The 22203-nt window shown below is 48.5% G+C and overlaps 2 protein-coding genes across 13 annotated transcripts in view; one reads left to right on the top strand and one right to left on the bottom strand.

Annotated features, from left to right (window-relative positions):
- The window catches only part of NGEF (neuronal guanine nucleotide exchange factor), a 128341-nt gene extending 108557 nt beyond the window's left edge, over positions 1-19784 (bottom strand). For 5 of the 11 annotated variants that reach the window (XM_060416274.1, XM_042245123.2, XM_060416259.1 and 2 more), the window contains exons 1-2: positions 19640-19784; positions 13454-13609 (exon numbers count right to left, since the gene is read on the bottom strand). The gene's annotated coding sequence lies outside the window, so the exon portion shown is untranslated. Of the gene's footprint in view, positions 1-4463; positions 4667-13453; positions 13610-15782; positions 15933-19639 lie in introns of all 11 variants that reach the window. The other 6 variants (XM_060416309.1, XM_060416321.1, XM_060416211.1 and 3 more) reach the window with 3 other exon arrangements.
- Positions 19785-19889: 105 nt separating this feature from the next.
- The window catches only part of NEU2 (neuraminidase 2), a 41871-nt gene continuing 39557 nt past the window's right edge, over positions 19890-22203 (top strand). For both annotated transcript variants that reach the window (XM_027964281.3, XM_060416462.1), the window contains exon 1: positions 19890-20003. The gene's annotated coding sequence lies outside the window, so the exon portion shown is untranslated. The remainder of the gene's footprint in view (positions 20004-22203) is intronic.

The following is a 22203-nucleotide window of genomic DNA, read 5'->3' as shown; positions in this document are numbered from 1 at the left end:
TCTTGGATGGGAAAATGGAAAATTAAAAACATGTTAATTCTCACCGCATTAATATAGAGTTTTAGTGCCATTCCACCTAACAAATTCCAATTTGAAAACTTGCATTGGAATATTTTCATAAAGTGAAAATGAAGCTCATAGGCAAGATTGGCAGATAGGCGAGATTAGCTCAAATTTTGAGAAATATAGGCAATAGAGAGAGTCGCTTTTCCTAAATATCATAGAATGCGGCAATAATAGAAGGTGCGTGGTCATAGAATAAGGGAGTCGTCAACGAAACAGAATGCCAGCTCAGAAATGAGTACTTATCTACTAAAGTGTTTTATAGAAGAGGTATCACAGATACAAAAAATGGAGGGGTTATAAACCCAGACAAAAATGTCACAAGAAAGGAAAAATATACACCAATATCTCTTATTAATATAAATGAAAGAGACCTCAATGCAAGACTAGCAAACTGATACATAAAAATGATTATACACCATAACCAAGTAGAATTTATCCCAGAAATGCACAGTTGTTTTAACACAAAAATATTGATTAATATAACACACTATACCACTGAAACAAAGGACAAAACTACATGATATCTCCATTATTTGGCATCAATTAGCACTTGACAAAATCCAGTAATCCTTCATGATAAAAATAGCCAACAAAACAGATAAAAGAAGAAAATTTCCTCTACTTGATAAAGGGCATCTATGAAAACCCCACATCTAATATCACACTTGTTAAAGACTGGATGTTTTCTCATAAATCAGAAGAAAAGAATGCCCACTCCTACCACTACTGTTCAACATTGCACTGGAGGTTTGAACCAGAGAAATCGGTCAATACAAATAAATAAAGGATACTCAAATTGGAAAGGAAGGCATAAAACTCTATTTGCAGATGACATGATCATGGGTTTAGAAAATCCTTTTGAACAGTGGTGTTGGAGAAGACTCTTGAGAGTCCCTTGGACTGCAAGGAGATCCAAACAGTCCATTCTAATGGAGATCAGCCCTGGGATTTCTTTGGAGGGAATATGCTGAAGCTGAAACTCCAGTACTTTGGCCACCTCATGCCAAGAGTTGACTCATTGGAAAAGACTTTGATGTTGGGAGGGATTGGGGGCAGGAGGAGAAGGGGATGACCGACGACCGAGGATGAGATGGCTGGATGGCATCACTGACTCGATGAACATGAATCTGAGTGAACTCCAGGAGTTGGTGATGGACAGGGAGGCCTGGCGTGCTGCAATTCATGGGGTCGCAAAGAGCCGGACATGACTGAGCAACTGAACTGAACTGAACTGAAGGAATTCCCTAAGAAAACTTTTGGGAATAAGTTCAGCAAGATCTCATGATATAAGGTCAACATACAAAAATACACTGTATTTTTACACAGTAGGAATGAACATACCAGAAATGAAATTTTTTTAAAAAAGAATGTCACTTATAATATGATCAAAAATATAAAAAAAATACAAATTTAACAAAGCAGTGAAAAATTTATATTCTGAAAACTAAAAATATTGTTGAAAGAAATTAAGGAAGACCTAAATAAATGGAAAGACATTCTATTTTCATGGACGAGAAGATTCAATATTAAGGTGGTGTGTGTGAGCGTGCTAAATCGCTTCACTCGTGTCTGACTCTTGATGACGCTAGAGGCTGTTGTCCGGCAGGCTCTTCTGTCCAGGGCAAGATTTTCTAGGCAAGAATTCTGGAGTGAGTTGCCATTTTCTCCTCCAGGGCTTCCCTCGTGGCTGAGACAGTAAAGAATCTGTCTGCAATGTAGGAGATCCGGGTTCAGTCCCTGGGTTGGGAAGATCCCCTAGAGAGGCAACCCACTCCAGTATTCTTGCCTGGAGAATTCCAAGGACAGAGGAGCCTGGTGGGTCACGCTCCATGGGGTTGCAAAGAGCTGGACACGAATAAGCATCTCACACACACACACACACACACAAACACCCCTCCAGGGGATCTTCCCAACTCACAGTCGAACTCGTGTCTCATGTCTCCTGCCTTGGCGCCTCCTGGGAAGCCCCTGTTAAGGCAGTACGGTTCCCCAAACTGATCTAGATATTCAACACATTCCAAATCAACATCCCAGCTGGCTTCTTTGCAGAAATTAATAAACTGATTTTAAAATTTATGTGGCAATTCAAGGACCCATGCCAAAACAATCTTGGAAAAGAATAAAGTTGGACTTACATGTTCCGATTTCAAAAGTTACTACAAAGCAACAGTAATCGAGATAGTGTATGGTACTAAAACAGGAAAGGGTCAGTGACTCATTTTCCTTCATTCAGGGATAAAAATCGACCTCAGGAGAAATTCTGAATACTAAGGGATTTCCCTCAAGGGTTTTTATGGTATCCTTTTTCACTTCTCACACTTGTTTCTGTATTTTGGGCTGTGCTGGGTCTTTGCGGCTGCACTCAGGCTTTCTCTAGCTGCAGCGAGTGGGGGCTGCTCTCTGGCTGCGGTGCAGGGGCTGCTCACCGTGGTGGTTTCTCTTGTTGGGGAGCCCAGGCTCCAGGTGCCCGGGCTGCAGTAGCTGTGGCTCTTGGGCTGAGTTGCTCTGCGGCATGTGGAATCTTCCTGGGCCAGGAATCGAACCTGTGTCCTCTGCACTGGCAGGTAGATTCTTAACCACTGGACCAGGAGGGAAGCCCTGGGGGAGACTTTAGTGGCCTTTCGGAAGGAGACTTGGACTGGCCCTCCTCCCTTTGATGGAATGTTTGGTAAACATTTGGAGGGATTATCTTGAGCTGGAGTAAATACCCAGAGGTGGTGCCTCCCGGTTGTCTGTTAGCTTCCCATGCAGAACAGGGGAGGGGGCTGGGGAGAGCTGACATCCTTAAAGGAAGTGGAGTGTCCCTCCTGGGCCCAGATTATCCTCATAAAGAACATTGTTCTGAATCTCCTCCAGCCCACAGGCAGACAGGCCACGGAGCCACATAGCTGCATTCTCTGGTTGTCCCCATCGTCCTGAAGTGTCTTGCCTGGAAAATTCCTTGGCAGGTAAGCCAAGATTCTTCTGCTGGTTTCCAACCCGGCCCCCACCCCAACCCAGAGTCAAACATCCACAGAATGCCTCTCTTTGTGCCACCTGATTTCTTGGTGTCTCCTCCAAGATAAACTGTTTGTGAAGGTAACTGAATGAAGCAGCTTGTTCTCGGGAAATATTACCTATAAACCAGGGGCGAAATGGGAGCAGCTGCGTTGACCCAAGATGACAGTGTCAGTTTTAGGTGTGTGGACCTACGGCTTCTCTCTGGTTTTAATTAGTCAGCCCATCCTGTCTTCGTTGAGGCCAGTTTTAGGTTGAAGTCATAAAACCTTATTGGCCGAGGATCAAAGAACCCTCAACGTTTTATCCTCTGTAACCCGGAGCGGAACCCTAGGTCATCCCGAAGTGAGTTCAACCAATTACTAGGCTATACAACGAAATGGGAGGCGATGCTTCTATTTTACCTTGTCATCTATTAAAAAAAGTTTTTTTTTAATCTAAGTATAGTAGAGTACAGAAAGTGCCCGTATTCTAAGTATAGAGGCTGACTGCTTACCTCTGTAACCACACCCAGGCCTCTGAGACTCTCTCCCGTTTCCTCCCCAGCCCCCGAGGGGAGTCTCTGACTTCTAACAGCAAGGACTAGCTTTGCCAGTTTCGGTCCTTTGTGTGAATGGACTCGTTCACAACGCTCTCTCTTGTCTGACTTCTTCCCGTGACACTGGGCCCTGATCGCGGGGACACTTGGCTCTCTGGGCTCTGTGGTTCTCACGATGCAGGGGCCTCAGAGTCACCTGGACAGTTAAATACAGATTCTGGGGGCTCCACCCCGGAGCTTCCGGGCGCCGGAGGTCGGGGGTGGGGCCCGAGAATCTGTGTTTCCAACAAGTTCTCAGCGTTTGCTGCGGCTGGTATGGGGACCACACCTGGAGAACCACCCCTCCAGTTTGACAAGACCCATTTTGCCCTGGAAAAGGACATCATTGTTGCGTCTGGAAGCCTAACCAGAGAGCCTGGGGAGGGACAGGAGAGTGTGGAGGCCAGAGCTGGCGTCCTTAGGGGTCACTGGTTGTTAGCCAGGGTGAGAGAGAGGATTAAGACCCCCTCCTGTCTGCTCCTGATGGGGACTGCTGTGGTTCATGACTCTGGATTTATGAGCTGGGCACACCCGAGCCAGGGCTTTCTGGCTCCTCAAGGCGTGGGTGGATACAGTGGAGATTTCCAGACCATAAGCTGGTCAGACACTGGCCGGAGGCCCCGGCCTCTGGCCACACACAGCACTGGTCAGCTCACTCCCTCGCCCACCCCTGCCACCGCTGACTGGACCCTGGCCGCCTCAGCCTCAGAGGGGCCTTAGGTGAGGGCTGTCCTTCTCCGTCTTCCCTCTAACATCTGGCCTCCTCCTCACTTGAGACATGAGTGGACGAGGGCCCGAGAGCACAGCCTCCCTCCCTGCTTACGGGTCGAGTCCACTCCCGTCCCGATGTCCTCCTAGTCCTTCTCTTCTCCTGCTGCCCCTCTCTTGGGATCTCATCTACTTCCAGGGTCTTCACTCCCAGAGGTGCTGGATCTGATAGCCCGAGGCTCCTCCTGGAATCACCGTGCTGTCCCCCACAGGTGGACCCCCGGCCGCAAGTCCTGCCGGGGTGGGGAAGGGCCACGCCTGCAGGGTAGGAGGAGACTCCTGGTCACTGAGGCCGCCCCTTCCTGGTCTCTGAAGAGCTCAGGACTCAGGCTTGAAGTCTGAGGAGGATAGCGGTGACCTGGGTCAGGAAATACTGACCGAACTAAGACATCGACTCAGTGGGCATGAGTCTGAGTGAACTCCGGGAGATGGTGGTGGACAGGAAGGCCTGGCATGCTGCAGTTCGTGGGGTCACAAAGAGTTGGACCAACAACAACTGAGACGCTTCTGGAGGGGAAATGCCCAGAGCTGCAGACAACAGGTCCTTGCTCTCAGAGGAGCTCAGGCATCGTTTTGTTTCCAGCACTTTCGCTTTGATTCATTTGCTCCTCCTACACAACCCTGGGGAGGGAGGGTACCATTGTTAGTTGCATCTTGGAGCTTGGAGAAACTCAGTGACTTGTCCAAGGTCGCGCAGCTGGGAAGTGACTGAGACAGGATCTGAACGCTGGTCTTGCTGGTCCCAGAACCCTGCTGCCTCTGGGAGGAGGGGGGTGAGCACAGGAGAGGGTGGAGAGGTGCCCTGGGAGGTGGAGCACGTGGGAAGTCAGAGAGGGCCAGGGAGAGAGCGCGGAGCAGGGCATGAGGCATGGGGTGTCTTGGGGGGGCCGGGCCGGCAGGCTCCTTTAGGCACTCACGTCTTTTTAGCACCCCTCTCCTTCCATGTGGGGAGGCTTTGCAGGGAGCCCTGGGCAGTTTGGGTGCAAAGATTCAAGCCAGGTATGGGGGTGTCTTCCCCTAAGTGGCTGTGGCCCACAGTCGCCTATTTTCTGACTTCTCATGGTGGCCCCTTCCAGCTCACTGCTTCCACCCCAGCTAGTGTTGAGCAGTCTAAGGCTGAAGCTTCAGGGCCTCCGGAGTCCTGGCATGGCTCCAGGGATGGGCCCCTGACACATCCTTGACCCTCAACTCCCCATCTGGAGGGCAGTGGTGCTCTCCAGGCTCCCATAGAGTGAAACTGGCCAGTGGCGTCCTGGGTGGGCTCCATCCGCTCACACCTGTGTCTGTCCCATGCTGGGCTCCGGGCTGTGAGAAAGCAGAGGCCCCTCAATCAGGGCCCCAGAGAGCTGGCAGGAGGAAACTGCCTAACATCCTCTGTCATCCCAAACACGAGCTCGCTTTTCCTCTGGCTTTGCTTTCCTTCTGGAAGTGTCTCTTATTTGTGCACTAAAAGTTGCAAGAATTAAATGGGATTATGGCTCCTGGCATGGCATCAACATCCAGAATGATACTCCCAGGCTGTGCTTTTTACTCTTTGCAAGCTAAATGAATGAGCCACTTGTTTAACTCATTTTTACATTTGGGTGTTAAAAAGACTCCAAGATTATAAAATGGATATAATAGTCAACATAAAAAAACAGGTATGGACTTTGAAAACAAAACAGCTCTAGGGTCCCTGAGAGCCTTGTCTCTGTCCCAGTGAGCGGAATCTATGCCTCATCTCTGGGGACTGGCTGGTGGCAGCTCCCGAGAGTCCCGTCCCCTCCGGGCACCACGGGGACAGCAGCCCTTCTCAGCTGGTGGGGGAAGGACAGGGTGCAACCTACTTTCTCAAAGTGAAGGGAGAGCCAGCTGCTGCAGGGTTGTCCTGTTGCTAAGAGAATTTTTTACCTACTCCGTGAACACTGACCCTCTGTCCCACACCCCCACCACTGGACAGGCTGTGAGCAATAGGAGAGAGTGAGTTGGGGACAGGGCCACTCCTTCTGGGGTGAGTGGCCTCTGTTGGCCACCGCCCTTGGCAAGCTCCCGCCTTCCTGTGGGCCAAGTTCTGGGGACCAGCCAGAGGGAGGCAGGCCAGGGCGACCGAGCTCCCAGGCACAGTGCAAAATAGACTGTGTGAAAGTGGGCGATGTCATCTCAGTAACCAGACAGGGATCTTCATGTTCAGAAAGCTGCCCTCCCTACACTGGGACTCGGTTGGATTCTAGCAGTGGGGCCATTCGCATGGTGGAGCTGCCGTGAACTCATGTATCCACCCAAATCCTAGAAGAGTTATAAAAATGCCTGCCTGCTAAAAATGACAAGACCTGGTGATGTCTTAGTCAGCCAGGGCTGCCTTAACAAAATACCATAGACTCGAGGCTTAAACAACAGAAATTTGTTTGCTACCGGTTCTGGAATCTGAAGTCCTATATCAAGATGGTCAGTTTCTGGGGTTTTGGTGAGGGCCCTCTTCCTGGCCAGCAGATGGCCACCTTCCTGACACATCCTCACATGGCCTTTCCTGGGTTGTGCATGAAGAAGGAGAGACAGAGAGAGAGAGAGAGGAAGAGGGGTGAGAGAAATGGTGGTGAGGGGGGAGAAGGAGAGAGAAAACTATATTCTTCCTCTTCTTATAAAGCTACTGACCCCATCAGACTGAGGCTGAAGCTGAAGCATCAATGCTTGGCTGCCTGATGCGAAGAACAGACTCCTTAGAAAAGACCCTGATGCTGGGAAAGATTGAAGGCAGGAGGAGAAGGGGACGACAAAGGATGAGATGGCTGGATGGCATCACCAGCTCAGTGACATGAGTTTGAGCAAACTCCAGGAGATAGTGGAGGACAGAGTAGCCTGGCGTGCCGCAGTCCACGGGGTCGCAGAGTCAGACACCACTTAGCCACTGAACAACAACAACAACCCCATCAGAAGAGTCCCCCCGCCCATGACCTACTAAACGCTAATACTTACCTAATATTAGGATTACTTATTCACCATAAACATTAACCCTAGTAGTTCCCAAAGTCCTCGTCTCCAAATGCCATTGCATTGCAGGTTTGGGCTTTGACATATGAACCTTGGAAGGACATTAACACTCAGCTTATAGCACTTGGCAAGGGAATGAAGACGGTACTTGCACCTCTGGTTGGGAAAATCTCTATCTCAACCCAATTTCTCAAAATGGTTCTGGGGAGCAGGGATTTGTACAGAAGGCAGCCATCCTTCCTTCTTCCTGCTCCGGAGTCCTTTCTACAGTGTTTGCTTCATCCTCAGCCCTGGACGGGGAGGACCCTGAGTCCCACCACCCCTACCCCCCTGGCCATAGCTGAGCAGAACAGGGTGGGCCTCTGACCCCAAAGAGTGGACCTCTGACCCAGAGGAATCAAGCCAGAGGCTGGGCTGAGCCAATCAGACTCCCTCTCCCAGAGATAAGGACTGAGATGGAGATCAGGCCAGTAGGCAGGAGCTCTGGGCTGGATGGCCATGGGGGTGGGGGAGGCATTTTGAATTAGCCATAATTGGCCATGTATGTGGTTAGCAGGGACAGATGGTGTGGAGGGACAGACAGATAGACACACACACACACTGAGGGAGGGAGAAATAACATTCCCATTTCTCATTCCTGGTTAACAATCAGCAAACTGGGGTGTTTGTTTTGTTCATGTATTTTTCCCATAAAATCTCTTAAAACCTTATCCCACCCTGAAGGGTTTCTTGTGTATTATTTCCCAGTTGTCCAAATTTGGCCTTTCCTGTGTGGGAAACCCGGGTTTAATCCCTGGGTCAGCAAGATCTCCTGGAGAAGGAAATGGTAACCGACTCCATTACTCTTGCCTGGAAAATCCCATGGATGGAGAAGCCTGGTGGGCTACAGTCCATGGGGTCGCAGAGAGTCGGACCCGACTGAGCGACTTCACTTTCGTTTTCATTTGTGTGGATCTAGGTTTTCACACTGACTTTAAGACGAGAGTTAAACTGGTCAGCTGTGTCCTGAGCGGTTCTGTCTACTCACTCACTGGGCACGGCTGTGGCCCCCCGGTGCTCAGCCCTGGCTCTTGAGACAGACAGGGTCTCCTCACAGATGTGGGCCCCAGGGGGCCGGCAAGAGGGAATCTCCTGACATCCCTCATCAGCCCAAACTCTGCTCCTCCTCTGGCTTCTCATTCTCTCTGGTACCTTCTGTCATTTCTATGGTGCTGGTAGCATCCCAGGGCCTTCGCCTGCCCCCCAGCCTGGTCCCGGGATCTCCCCACAGCCCTGTGGGTAGCAGGGAGGTGAGGCAGACCCTGAGGAAGGTTTACCCGGGAGGTTAGGTCAACTGAGGCACATGGAGGCATGGGCTGTTGGAATCGGGACCGGTAGAGTGTGCCTGAGCCTTGAAGGTGGGCTGAGAGGGACGTGGGGACAGCCAAAGAGAACAGGCTGCTGGAGGCGGTGAAAGGCCATGAGACATGGGGGCAGACAAGCAGAGGGGCTGGGGTTTCTGTTTCCGCTGGAGTGACTAATTCAAGAAGGAGGTATTTTTAAAAGCAGACAACCCAGCAGAGTCATCAAGGGACTATGATTTCTTTGAATTGTCTCTCATTCAAAATATTCATGAGATTTGGATGAATCTAGACAGTCCCTCCCTGCTGTTTACAGCTGCAGGAGATTTGAACCAGTTGCTGATTCTAGGAGGTACAGCAGTTAAACATGCAAAAAAGGCAATAGTTTCATGTTCTATGTATCTTTAGGAGAAATCCAATTAGCACATCAAAGCTGCGATTTCATAGGTATTAATGCTGAGGATGAAAATAGAGAATTCAATGTAAAGCCAGTCTGCAGACAGTATTAATGGCACAGATGGTACAAGGATATGTCAAGAATTTTACATGTGGAAAGTAAGTGATTGACATTCTGGAAACACTGAAGTGACTTGAATGAACCAGACATCACCTGGTTCCTTGCTCTTTGAACTGAGGCTTTCTTCCCTCACCCTAAGCCAGTGGTTCCCAAAACGTGGTCCACTCTGAGCAGCAGCTGCAGCGTCTGGGAGCTTTTAAGACATGCAGATTCCTGGCCCCACCCCAGACCTTCCAGAAGCCCGGGCAGGGAAGAAGGTGTCTTGGGGGAGGGGACAGCTGGGCTGTAACAAGTTCCCCCAGGGGTTCAGGTGAAGCCCTGTTCCACCTCAGCGAGTCTAGAAGTTGAGAATCGCGTGCAGCAGTGCATGTCTGTGGAGTCCACCCAAGTGGATGGTCTCCTCCAGGCAGACCAGGGCCCATAGGGCTGAGGACACAGGCTCAGACCTGCACTAGGTGGAAGAACTCCCAGGCCCTCTCGCCAAGACCGAAGTCACAGGCCCAGGCCCCTCAGACCTCTGACCCCAAATAAAGGTCTGGGCAGTTGGTTACGGGTAACGTTCTTTCCATTCACAGCCCATCACCTTCTCGGGGAGCTGGAAAGCGCTTCATCAGTTTCTCTCATTCTAAAGATGAGGAAGCCAAGACTCTTCCAGCAGAGCTGCTCAGGGGCACACAGATAAGGCTCAGCTTCTCCCCTGGCTTCCCAAGCATCAGCCTGCATGCAAAGCCTCCTTTCCTGCAGGGAATGGCGGGTCAGGTGCTCGCGGACCACCTTTTCCTGTCCCTTTGACATGACAGACATTACTAATCAATCACAGCACTTTCCCCCTCTAAGCCAAGATTGGCCTTGTCTTCAGTAGATTCACTGCAGATGGTGACTGCAGCCATGAAATTAAAAGACACTTGCTCCTTGGAAGAAAAGTCATGACCAACATAGACAGCATATCAACAAGCAGAGACATCACTTTGCCAACAAAGGTCTGTCTAGTCAAGGCTATGGTTTTTCCAGTAGTCATATATGGATATGAGAGCTGGACTATAAAGAAAGCTGAGCGCTGAAGAATTGATGCTTTTGAACTGTGCTGTATCTAGGACCTGTGAATTTGTTACCTTATATGGCAAAAGAGTCTTAGCAGATGTGATTAAGAATCTTGAGATAAGATTATCCTATATTATCTAAGTATGTTAGTTGCTCAGTTGTGTCCAACTCTGCAATCCCATGGACTATAGCCCACCAGGCTCCTCTGTCCACAGGATTCTCCAGGCATGAATACTGGAGTGGGTTGTTATGCCTTCTTCCAACCCAGGGATCCAACCACGTCTCTTATGTCTCCTGCATTGGCAGGCAGTTTCTTTATCACTGGTGCCAATGGGGCAAAGAGCCTTTGCTTGATAACAGTATTAGAAGTCCTAGCCACAGGAATGAGAAGACAAAAAGAAATAAAGGAAATCTAAATCTATAAAAGAAATCCAAAGAAGTAAAACTATTATGTTTGCAGATGACATGATGCTATACATAGAAAATCCTAAATACACCAGAAAAAACTACTAGAAGTCAGTGAACTCAGTTGAGTCACAGGATTCAAAATTGATACGCAGAAATCTGTTGCATTTCTATACACGGCAAACTATCAGAGAAATTAAGAAAATAATCCCATTTCTAATTGCATCAAAAAGAATAAAGTATCTAGGGATAAACCCAGATGGCAAAGAAGCTGCTTGCAATGCAGGAGACCTGGGTTTAATCCCTGGGTCAGGAAGATCTCCTGGAGAAGGCAGTGGTTACCCACTCCAGTATTCTTGCCTGGAGAACTCCATGGACAGAGGAACCTGCCAGGCCACAGTCCATGGGTCATAAAGAGTTGGACATGACTGAGCAACTATCACCTTCACTTTTAAGGAGATAAAAGACCTGTACTTGGAAAACTATAGGATGTTGGTAAAATAAACTGAAGATGACACAAACAGATGGAAAAATATACTGTGTTCATGGGTTAGAAGAATGAATATTGTTAAAATGACCATACTAACCAAGGCAAGCTACGGATTCAGTGCAAAATGCCAATGACTTTTTTTTCATAGAACTAGAACAAATAATTCTAAAATTAGTATGGAAACATGAAGACCCCAAATAATCAAAACAATCTTGAGAAGGAAGAACAAAGCGGGAGGTATCATGCTCCCTGATTTCAAAACCTGCTACAAAGCTGTGGTAATTAAAACAGTATAGTACTGGTGCAAAAACAGATACAGATGAGGGGAACAGAATAGAGAGCTCATAAATGAACCCACATTTGTACGGGCAATTAACCCACAATAAAAGAGACAAGAGTATACAATGGGGGAAAGAGAACCTCTTCAGTAAATGGTTTGGGGAAAACCAGACAGCTACATGCAAAGGAATCACACTGGACTTCTCTCTCATACCACACACATAAGTAAATTCCAAATGGATTACAGACTAAACTGTGAGGCCTGAAACTAGAAAACTTCCAGAAGAAATCACAGGCAGCCAGCCCTTTGGCATCAGGCTTAGTAATATTTCTTTGGATATGTCTCCTCTGGCAAGGGAAACAAAAGCAAAAATAAATAAATGGGACTACATCTTTTGCACAGAGAAGGAAACTATTGACAAAATGAAAATGCCATCTACTGAATGGGAGAAGATATTTCCAAATGATATATCCTACAAGGGGTTAATATACAAACTGTACAAAGAATTCACACAACTCAACACCAAAAAAAAAAAAAAAACCTGATTAAAAAATGGGCAGATGATCTGAATAGACACCTGTCTGAAAAAGACAGATGACCAACAGACTCTTGCCAAGATGCTCAACATCACTAGCCACCATCAGTTTAGTTCGGTTCAGTTCAGTCGCTCAGTCGTGTCCAACTCTTTGCAACCCCATGAATCGCAGCACGCCAGGCCTCCCTGTCCATCACCAACTCCTGGAGTTCACTCAAACTCAAGTCCATCGAGTTGGTGACGCCATCCACCATCAGCAAAAGGCAAATCAAAACCACAATGTAATACCACCTGTCAAAATGTCTGTTATCAAAAAGACAACAAATAACAGCGATGGTGAGGATATGGAGAAGGAGAATCCTGTGCACTGTTGGTGGAACTGCAAATTGGTGCGGCCGCTGTGGAAAACATTAGGATGGTTCCCCCAAAAATTAAAAATGGAACTACTATACTATCCAACAATCCAGTCCTGGGTGTTCACATGAAGGAAATAAAAACACTAATTCTAATATGCACCCCTATGTTCATTGCAGCCAAGACATGGAAGCAACCTAAGTACCTATCAATAGATAAATGGATAAAGAATGTTTGGTACACACACACACACACACACATATACACAATGGAATATTACTCAGCCACAAAAAAGAATGGAATCTTGGCATTTGCAACAACATGGATGGACTTAGAGGGTATTATTTTGCCAAGTGAAATAAGTCAGAAGAGAAAAAACAATAATGTATGATTCCATTACATGTGGGAGCTATGAAACAAAGCTAGTGACCAAATGCAAAAAACAGAAACAGCATAAACACAGAAGACAAAGGGGTGGTTGCCAGAGATGAGGAGAGTGAGGAAGGAGAGAAATAGCTGAGGGAGATTAAGAGATGCAAATCTCCAGTTGCAAAATACATGAATCACAGATATGAGAGGTACCGTGTGGGGAATATAGCAATAACTATATAACACCTTTGTATGATGATGTATTTTAACTAGACCTCTCCTGATGATCATGTTGAAATGTATAGAAATATCCAACCATGTTGTGTAACAGGAATTAACATAGCACTGTAGATTACTTACATTTCAAAAGCGAATGAACAAGCAAACTCAGAGAAAAGGAGATCAGGTGTGTGGTTATCAGAGGTAAGAGGTGTGGAGAGGAGGAGTTGGATGAAGGCATTGAAAAGGTACAAATGTCCAGTTATAAGGTGCAAGGTTCAACAAGATAATATAACACTGCTGTGTGTTACCTATGAAAGTTGTTACAGAGCAAATCCTGAGTTCTCATCACAAGGAAAACTATTTTTTATTTCTTTAATGCTGTATCTATATGAGATGAGAGATCAGACTTACATGCTGTCCACCTTGAACTTACACGGTGCTGCCTGTAAATTATATCTCAATAAAACTGGAAGGAAAACATTTTTGGAGCATTAGGTTTTTGCCAGAAACAATGCCTTTACTCACCAAGAAATGTTTACTGGAGGAAAATAATCCTTGGATCCAACATGCTGACACGTCAAGGGAGACTTTGCTGGTGTGTGGTCTTCCCAGCTGACCCCTGGCAGGTGTGAATGGTGTGGTCAAGGGAGGGAGATCCTCAAAGCTGGACAAGCTCAGAGCCTGTGAGGAAGATTGGGTCAAGTCTTCAAAGAAAGCCTGTTCTCTTTAAGTCTGAGGGCTCTCGGGTACACCCTCCTGTTTTGTTCTCCATTCTCTAACTATTGTGAGCTGACAAATTCTCTTCCTATTTTTTTTTTTTTCCTGGCTGCTCTGCATGGTTTGCAAGAACTTGGTTCCCCAACCAGGGATTGAACCCAGGCCCTCAGCAGTGAGAACCCTGAGTCCTAACAACTGGACTGCCAGGGAACTCCCCCTCCCTACTACTTAAAATCAACTTGCATTTTGGAAAAAAGCATTCATTTTCTTGCTCAAGGCTTATTGGGATAATAGTAGTGAGAACCACACTTATTACTCATTGAGCAGTTCATCATCGATTCATTCGTCATCTCATGGAACACTCACAGTGAGCCCATATGATCATTACTGTCCGTGTCCCAAGTCCTCCATTTTCACAGTAGGGAACTCGGACGTTCAGAGAGGTTAACTGCCTCAGCCAAGGTCACACAGCCTGTACTTGGTGGAGGCAGCCTGGCTCTGGCAAGGTGGTTGAGAGTACCGTTTCTAAACTATTTCTCACTGCTTTTAATTTAGGACGTTCTCATTTAAAGCAAACAGCCTTTCCCAAGAAAACAGACATATGAGATTACAGAAAATTCAGAAAGAGATAAAAAGTAGGCATTGATCCAGCCTGGGCCCCAGTGGTTACACAAGTGTCACCTTGCCTGCCACGGCCTGTTAAAAGATGCTGCATCTCTACCCATACTTCTTTATTTTGGCAGTTTCTGGGCTATTTCGCCAGTGGATACACAAATCAGCTTTGATAATGTTTTTGCAAGCATAGCTTAGGTGGGTCTGTTTATCTTTGATTGAGCATCAAGATGGCTTCATTCTGACCCCTAGCTGGCATCTCTCCCTGTTTTACCCTTGACTTGTAACCCGTATTAGCCAACTGCGAGCGACTTTGATCTCGGCTCTGAACCAATTCCAAAGAAGCCAGAAAACTGTAGCAAGTTAGTGCCAGAGGACGGCTCTGATATTTCAGACACCAGCAAAAATTGTCAACGTGCCAGATGCCTTTTAAATCCAGAAATAAAGAACCCCAAAATCATTTTTAAAGTTCAAAGCTAACTTCCTAAAAAGGACTTCGGCAGAAAAGAGGGCTTTTCTCCAGCATTCAAGAATCCACACAGGAATGTTGTTGTCACTCAGACGAGAGCAAAATATCTTTATAGATGTCCTCACTTTTATGAGCAGATTTACATCTAGAGAGCATCGTGAAAAACAAAGCCCATTATGCCAAGGCATTATAAATTTAAAATACTTGGAAGCTTTTTGTCCCATTAGTGGAATTTAATGGGAATCTGCTTTGGCTCAAGAATGACAAATGAATCAGCTGTGAACAGGAAATTGGGTTTTCTTTATCTACTTATTTGGACCTCAGTAAAAGGCAGCTGACAGGCCTGGAATGGAGGTGGGGAGCTTGGGAGAGGGGCAGGGGCTCTGATCATCTTATCGCATCTTATTGCTGCTGGCCCAGGGCAATCGGGCAGCAAACGCTGACCAGCTGAATGAGGGGTTCTCTGAGGAGTCAGTCCGCAAGGAACACACTGCTGGGGTGGTTTGAAACATGGAGATACGCAAGTCATACCGAGGGCTTCCCCGGCGGCTCACATGGTAAAGAATCTGCCTTTAATGCAGGAGACCCAGGTTTGACCCCTGGGTCAGGAAGATTCCCTGGGGAAAGGAATGGCAACCCACTCCAGTTTTTTTGCCTGGAGAATTCCAAGGACAGAGGAGCCTGGCAGGCGACAGTCCATGGGGTCACAAAGAGTTGGATATGACTGAGAGACTAGCACAAGCAGGTCATATAGACTAGCCCGTGGGATTGAGCAATGCTCCCCAAGTCAGCCACCCAGGACCGACCCTTGTCACTTCTGGACAGAGCCGAGGGGTCAAGGTCCTCAGGTCCAACTTGCCTGCTGGTTCCTCATCCCAGCTGGTCCCTGACCCAGTGGCTCCCAAACATCTCTGACCTTTTTAAGGCATAGTCCAAGCTGCTTATCCACTGGAGGGCCCCGGTTTTGAAGGGTTTATTTCTGATAGGAAGTGAGTGAGGGAGTGAAGTTGTTCAGTCGTGTCTGACTTTTTGTGACCCCCCTGGACCGTAGCCTACCGGGCTCCTCCATCCATGGGATTCTTCAGGCAAGAATACTGGAGTGGATTGCCATTTCTTTCTCCAGGGGATCTTCCCAACCCAAGGATCGAACCTGGGTCTCTCGCATTGCAGGCAGACGCGTTACCCTCTTAGCCACCAGGGAAGTTTCTGATAGGAAAGATAGTCATTAAATAATAATGAATCAATGTCCCATCTTAAGTTCCTCAAAGACCTGGATAACTAATGGTCAGAACTCCTGGCTGTGGGAGACACCAGCGCTGTTGCACAAACCACCAGCCAGAAGTGAAGGAGTCCAGAAGTGAGGAGTGGGTGCCCCTGAGACGCGCTGGCCATATAGACCCCTGCTGTGATCTCCGGGAGAGCATCCGGGTCTGGGCTTCATGGGCTGGGGCCACCCCCCTCCACCTTCCTCTTGCGCTAGCAAACCTTTTCCATGAGGATCCTTTAAACAAAACTCCTGCTTCCCCAGGTCAATGCCTCTGCCTCTGCCATTCTCAGGCCCTGCAGGGCTCCCATTTCACTTTGTTGAAACCCTGCTATTCCTTCCTCGGGAATGTGTTCTATGTAATAGAATGCTATTTAAAGAACTTGCAACATTCAATAAGGGTAAAGTGTGAAAAAATGACTACTTTATTTTCCAAGAGAGATTTACTTCATCATATACGAAACTATTCTCATCAGCTCTTCTTCTCTTGTAGAATAACTAAGAAGGGATGTAAGGTTGTTTAATGATGCTCAGTTCAAAGGCCACCTCCTCCATGCAGGCCTCCCTGATAGCCCTCTGATGATTCCCATTACTTTCCCTTCTGAAGGTAAGGCCTATTAAGGTAGAAAGATTGAGAGATGGCTTGACCCAGACCACCAGGTCATTAATCAGCCACCTGAGACATTCTCCCAAAGGAAACCCACTAAGGGATGCTCTAGACATACGCCCCCTCTTTTGTGCTCAAGGCTTTTGCCCAGACCCAGTCTGGTCTCCCCGGGAGCTGGGCTTTAAGAACCTCTATTAGCCAAAGAAAGGAGTCAGGCTGACAGTTTTCCCTGGGTATGTGCTGAATATCCAGAGGCAGAGCCCAGCCCACTGAGCTCGACGGCTCCAAAGTTGGGGAAAGGGAGCCCAAGGTGCAAATTCCTCCTGCAGCCAGGCTGCTGTGCTCTGGCAGTGCCCCAAAGGTGCCAAGAGGGGGGTTCTGGAAAGAAACAGCCCACAGGCTCAGAGATGTAACTCCCTGCTTGGTCGGTCAAAACACCTCTCAGCCCCATGACCCCACACCCATCCTTGTATTTGGGGGTGGGGCGCTCTGTGCCCCCTTCATGTAGGAGGAGCCTCTGTCCTGGTTCTCCTCTGCCAGCCTGAGGGCAGCCCTGGTGCCGTGTGTGCCCCCAGCTCCTCTCTAAAGTCTCACCTGCCCCAGGTGCTTGGCGATGATTCGATGAAAGAACAAAGGAAGGGCTTCCACCTTCCTAGGGTGATGCTGGTAACTTTAGAGCGCCAGTGCTGACCCCTGCTTAGGGAGGCGATGGGCTCTCGGACGTGGGGAAAGGACTCGTCCTAGGAGTTGTGCTGTCTGATGTGGGGCTGGTGGGTCGCCGGCCGCTGAGACGAACAGTGGCTGCAGTGTAGATGGTGGAACCAGCAGGCACAGCGACTAGACCCCGCCTCCTTCCCTGGGCTGGTTTGTCCACCAGTGTAAGTTTCCTGGGCTGCTTTTACAGAGGCCAGAGACGTCTCCCATGGGCAAGTTCTGAAAGCAATGATCTTCCTTCTTCAGTGATCTCTGATCACATGACCTCCTGCCTTTCCTGTAGGGAGCCCCTTCCAGGGAGGGTTTTCAAGACAATGTGGACCCCAGGAAGGGGTAGAGTTGAGGAAGGGGTCAAGGAAGATGGTCTATTGAGTGTTTTCACAGACCAGAAAGCCTAAGACACCTCCCAGGTATCCTGGTTTCTACTGCTGCAAGGCTAAGCAGAAACAAGGCAGCCAGGGTAGGAGCAGAACGGGAAGAGGAAATCTGAGGGCAAGAGCCAAGCGGGAGAAGGTGTGGGAGGCCAAAGGCGCAGCAGGGGGCAGGCACGTTGGGACATTCCCACCACAGGCATTTTTCCAGCCACCATGGGCAGAACTCGGCAGAACTGTCACAAGTCCCAGTCTGGTTTAGCCAGGGACTGTGAACATCCCGGATTTTATTTAATTGGCATGTTCGATTCTGTGCAACCCTACGGACTGTATGTAGCCCACCAGGCTCCTCTGTCCATGGAATTCTCCAGACAAGAACATTGGGGTGGGTTGCCATTCCTTTCTCCAGGGGATCTTCCTGACCCAGGGATGGAACCCCGGTCTCCTGCATTGCAGGCAGATTCTTTACCCACTGAGCCACCAGGCCTCTTTTTAATTTATGTTTCGGGGTTTTTATTTGCTAGTGTAATTGATAAGCTAGATCTTTTTTACTGAGCTATAGTTGATTACAATGTTGTATTAGCTTCAGGTGTTCAGCAAAGTGATTCCACTATGCATAAATAGATACCTATTGTTTTCAGCTTTTCCCCCTTAGAGGTTATTATAAAATATTGACTCTGTCTCTACAGTCTGTCCTTGTTGTTTACCTGTTTTATATGTAGTAGTGTGTGTCTATTAATCCCCAGTTCAGCCCTCCCCTTCCTTTCCCCTTTGGTATAACCACAAGTTTGTTTTCTATTAATATGTCTGTGGGTCTATTTCTATTTTGTATATATGTTCATTTGTATCATTTTTTTTTTTTTAGATTTCACGTATAAGCAGTATCATATGATATTTGTCTCTCTGGGCTTACTTCATTTAGTATGATAACTTCATGATCCATCCACGTTGCTGCAAATGACCACCCAAAACTTTAAACCACGGTTGAGAAGAACAATCTCCCGAAGGTTGCCGCATCCGAGAAGCCTGTGTCCCCAGACGTTTGAATTGCACCAGGCACTGGCTGGATGCCTGCCAGGGGTGCAAGTTCAGCAGGTGGGAGACTGGGGCCTCTGAGATGGGACCCTGAGCAGCAGGTGCGGAGGCAGGGGAGCAGCCTCGCAGACAGCACTCCCCTCACCGCTGTGACTTCCGTCCCCCGCGTGTGCTCCCTGACCCTGAGACTCGAGCCACGGGAACGTAGTCATCTCAGTTTGTTTAGCCCTTCACGGTTTACATGTACATTTATTTTTAGGGCTGGAGCCACGGGCGTGTGACCCACGCAGTCACAGGAGACCGTGGCCATAGAAGGACCCCTCACTTAGTTTAACGCTCTGCAATTGCAGTTCTTAATCATGTTAACATGCTTAATTCTTGGAATTCTTAGTAATGCTTGATCAAAGTGAAAGCGAAAGTCGCTCAGTCATGCCCGACTCTTTTTGACCCCATGGACTATACAGTCCATGGAATTCTCCAGGCCAGAATACTGGAGCGGATAGCCTTTCCCTTCTCCAGGGGATCTTCCCAACCCAGGGATCGAACCCAGGCCAAGGGGCTCCCTTAATCATTTCTCATGGGGCCCCACAACTTCTGCGGCCCGTCATGTTCATTATCTCACTTGTTCCTGAAGCCTTCACAGGAGAAGAGCCTGGAAGGAGTTGTTACCCCAATTCCCAGGTGGTGAAACTGAGTCCCAGAGGGGAGAATGGTGAAGCCAAGGTGAGTGAGAGACCCAGGGCTGGGCTGTTTTCTCTCTTGAAGCTCCTTCTCAGTGAAGGGTTAAGTGGGCTTGCCTTTCCCTTCACTCACCTGCCTGGGGTCTTGCCGATGCTGCCCTGGCTGCAGCCCGCTTTCCATCCCATTTCATCTCATTTCATTACCAAAAAACCAAAACAAAACACTCAGACCATGTGCTTACCTGCCAGGGAGGAGCTCCTGGGGTTAGAGCCCCCTGGACGGCTCCAGTTCTTCTGCCCTGTGTCCTGTCGGGGTTTCAGAGTCGGGGGTGTTCTTGGACTCCTCCGCTCCCTGAAAACCTGCAGCCGGAGACTCTGACCTCTACTGGAAAGGGCTCCCCGGGAAGCATTCCTGACCTTCAGACTCGCCTGGCCGCGCGCTGGCCCTGTGCCCGTGACAATCACTTCCTGCCTGGGTGTTTACCTTCCTGCGCCCGTGGGCCCAGCCAGGGTGGCGGCCCCACACCTGAATCAGAGGCCGTGCAGGAGGGAAGGTGCTACCCATGGTGAAGGCCAGGAGCAGCTGGTGCTGCAACCGGGCGCAAGGTAAGCCTGGTGGTCCCGTGACACCTGGTCCCCCAGCCCACGGTCTTGGCCAGGCAGCCCCACAGGCAGCTCCATCTAAGACTTGCAAAAGGTTGCACATGACGTCATGACTCAGCTCAATCCCTTCCGGGCAGGGACACTCACTGCCTCATGCCAGACCTTCCTCTGTTGCTGTTACTATTGCTGTTGTTGTCGCTAATAGCTACCTTCTATTCTCTGAGAGTCCCTTGGACTGCAAGGCGATCAAACCAGTCAATCCTAAAGGAAATCAGTCCTGAATATTCCTTGGAAGGACTGATACTGAAGCTGAAGCTCCAATACTTTGGCCACCTGATGGGAAGAGCCAACTCGGGAAAGACCCTGATCCTGGGAAATATTGAAGGCAAAAGGAGAAGGGGACAACAGAGGATGAGATGGTTGGATGGCATCACCGACTCGATGGACATGAGTTTGAGCAAGCTCCGGCAGTTGGTGATGGACAGGGAAGCTTGGCGTGCTGCAGTCCATGGGCTCACAAAGAGTTAGACATGGCTGAGAGACTGAACAACAACCTTCTATTCAGTGATAGGTCCTGGGCTAAGTACTTTTCTTTTTTGCTGCCCTGGGTTTTAACTTCAGCCCATAGGATCTTCATTGCCATGTGTGGGATTTTAATTGTGGTGTGTGGGATCTAGTTCCCTGACCAGGGGTTGAACTTGGGCCCCCTGCTTTGAGAGTGCAGAGCCTTAACCACCTGGGAAGTCCCTGGGCTAAATACTTTACACAACTGTTTTATGTAATCCTTGTGCTAGCCCTGTGAGCGGAGAATTATGCCCATTTTAAAGACACAGAAACAAAGGTCCAGAGAAGCTGATCATCTGGTCCATAGCCCTACAGCTAGTAAGGTGGGAATCCAGGATTCAAACCCCATCTAATCAGTACCAAAAGCTGGGCTCTGAACCATTGCCATCATCTGTCAAGTTTAATTGCCATCATGTCCATTTTTAATTTAAACTCAAATCAGCTGCTGTATTAGCTGTCTGTATGCTGGCAACAAACTAACCTAAGATGCAGTGGCTTGAAGCAGTACGCATTTGCTGTGTCACGGTTTCTGTGAACCAGGAGTCAACACCACTTGGATGGGTTCTCTGCTCAGGGTCCCTCACAGGCTGCAGTCCATGCGCCGGTGGGCTGGGGACCGCATCTCAAAGCTCCCATGGGTAGGCTCTCCCTTCACGTTCATGAGCTTGCTGGCAGCATTCAGTTCCTGCCGGCTCTTGAACCTGAGGGTCTCAGCTCCTCACTGACTGTGGGCCCTAAGCCCCCACAAAGGCCCCTCCTCCGTGGCAGCTTATCTCCGGGGTGGGTAACAGAGTCCAAGAAGACAGAAGTCATAGGCTTTGTAGCCTACTCACACCAGTAACATCCCTTCACTGTCATGATATGCTACTCACTGGGAGGAAGTCATCAGGTACAGCCTGCATTCAGAGGTAGGGGGTCACACAGAGGCATGAATCCCAAGATAAAGGAATCGCTGAGGGCTGTTATACCCAGAGTCCGAGTCCCCAAAACTGAGAGAATAAGACGTCCACAGCAATGCAAAATCATGAAGGGGTTTTTATTTCTATCTGGAGCTCGGGCTCCCGCCTCATCCAACGCAGTGGAGTGGAGCAAGGAGCCCTGAGCCCAGATTTACAGCAGCATTTATAGGTTTTAGAACAGAGAGTTGGCAAGGGCTGATTGGCTGCAGGAGTTTCCTAGTCTTTACTAATTGGCTAATCTTTATTGGCTGCAGGGTTTCCTGGTATTTACTAATTGGCTATTGGCTGCAGGGGGATGTCTTTTACGTCCTGATAAACTCAAACCAGGTTACGGGAGTATGCTGATTAGACAAGTCCTGGCATCCGAGGGGATGACCTTACTGGGCCATGACTCAGCCTTTCCCGTGAGTCCTACCTTAGTCCCGGAAACCTATCATGGTGTTTGTTAGGTCCCAACTTTCCCCCCATCCTTTGATCATGGAGAGGAATCCTCCTCTTCATTCTGAGACATTGTCTGACATTGTTTTCTCAGCATCATCACTTGAACTGTACTGATATGTTCTTTTTCCAAAGGTCCAAGGTTGAAGAATAAATCTGGCCACCAAGTGTTGGGGGGGATTCCAGTAGTCGAATTGAGCACCTCATGGGTTAGTCCATTACGAAGCGTCCAGGTGATCTTA

The sequence above is a fragment of the Ovis aries genome, chromosome 1 (genome assembly GCF_016772045.2).
Source record: "Ovis aries strain OAR_USU_Benz2616 breed Rambouillet chromosome 1, ARS-UI_Ramb_v3.0, whole genome shotgun sequence".
NCBI lineage: Eukaryota > Metazoa > Chordata > Mammalia > Artiodactyla > Bovidae > Ovis > Ovis aries.
The sequence above is the reverse complement of the archived record's forward strand: the minus strand, read 5'-3'. Positions and strand labels throughout refer to the sequence as shown.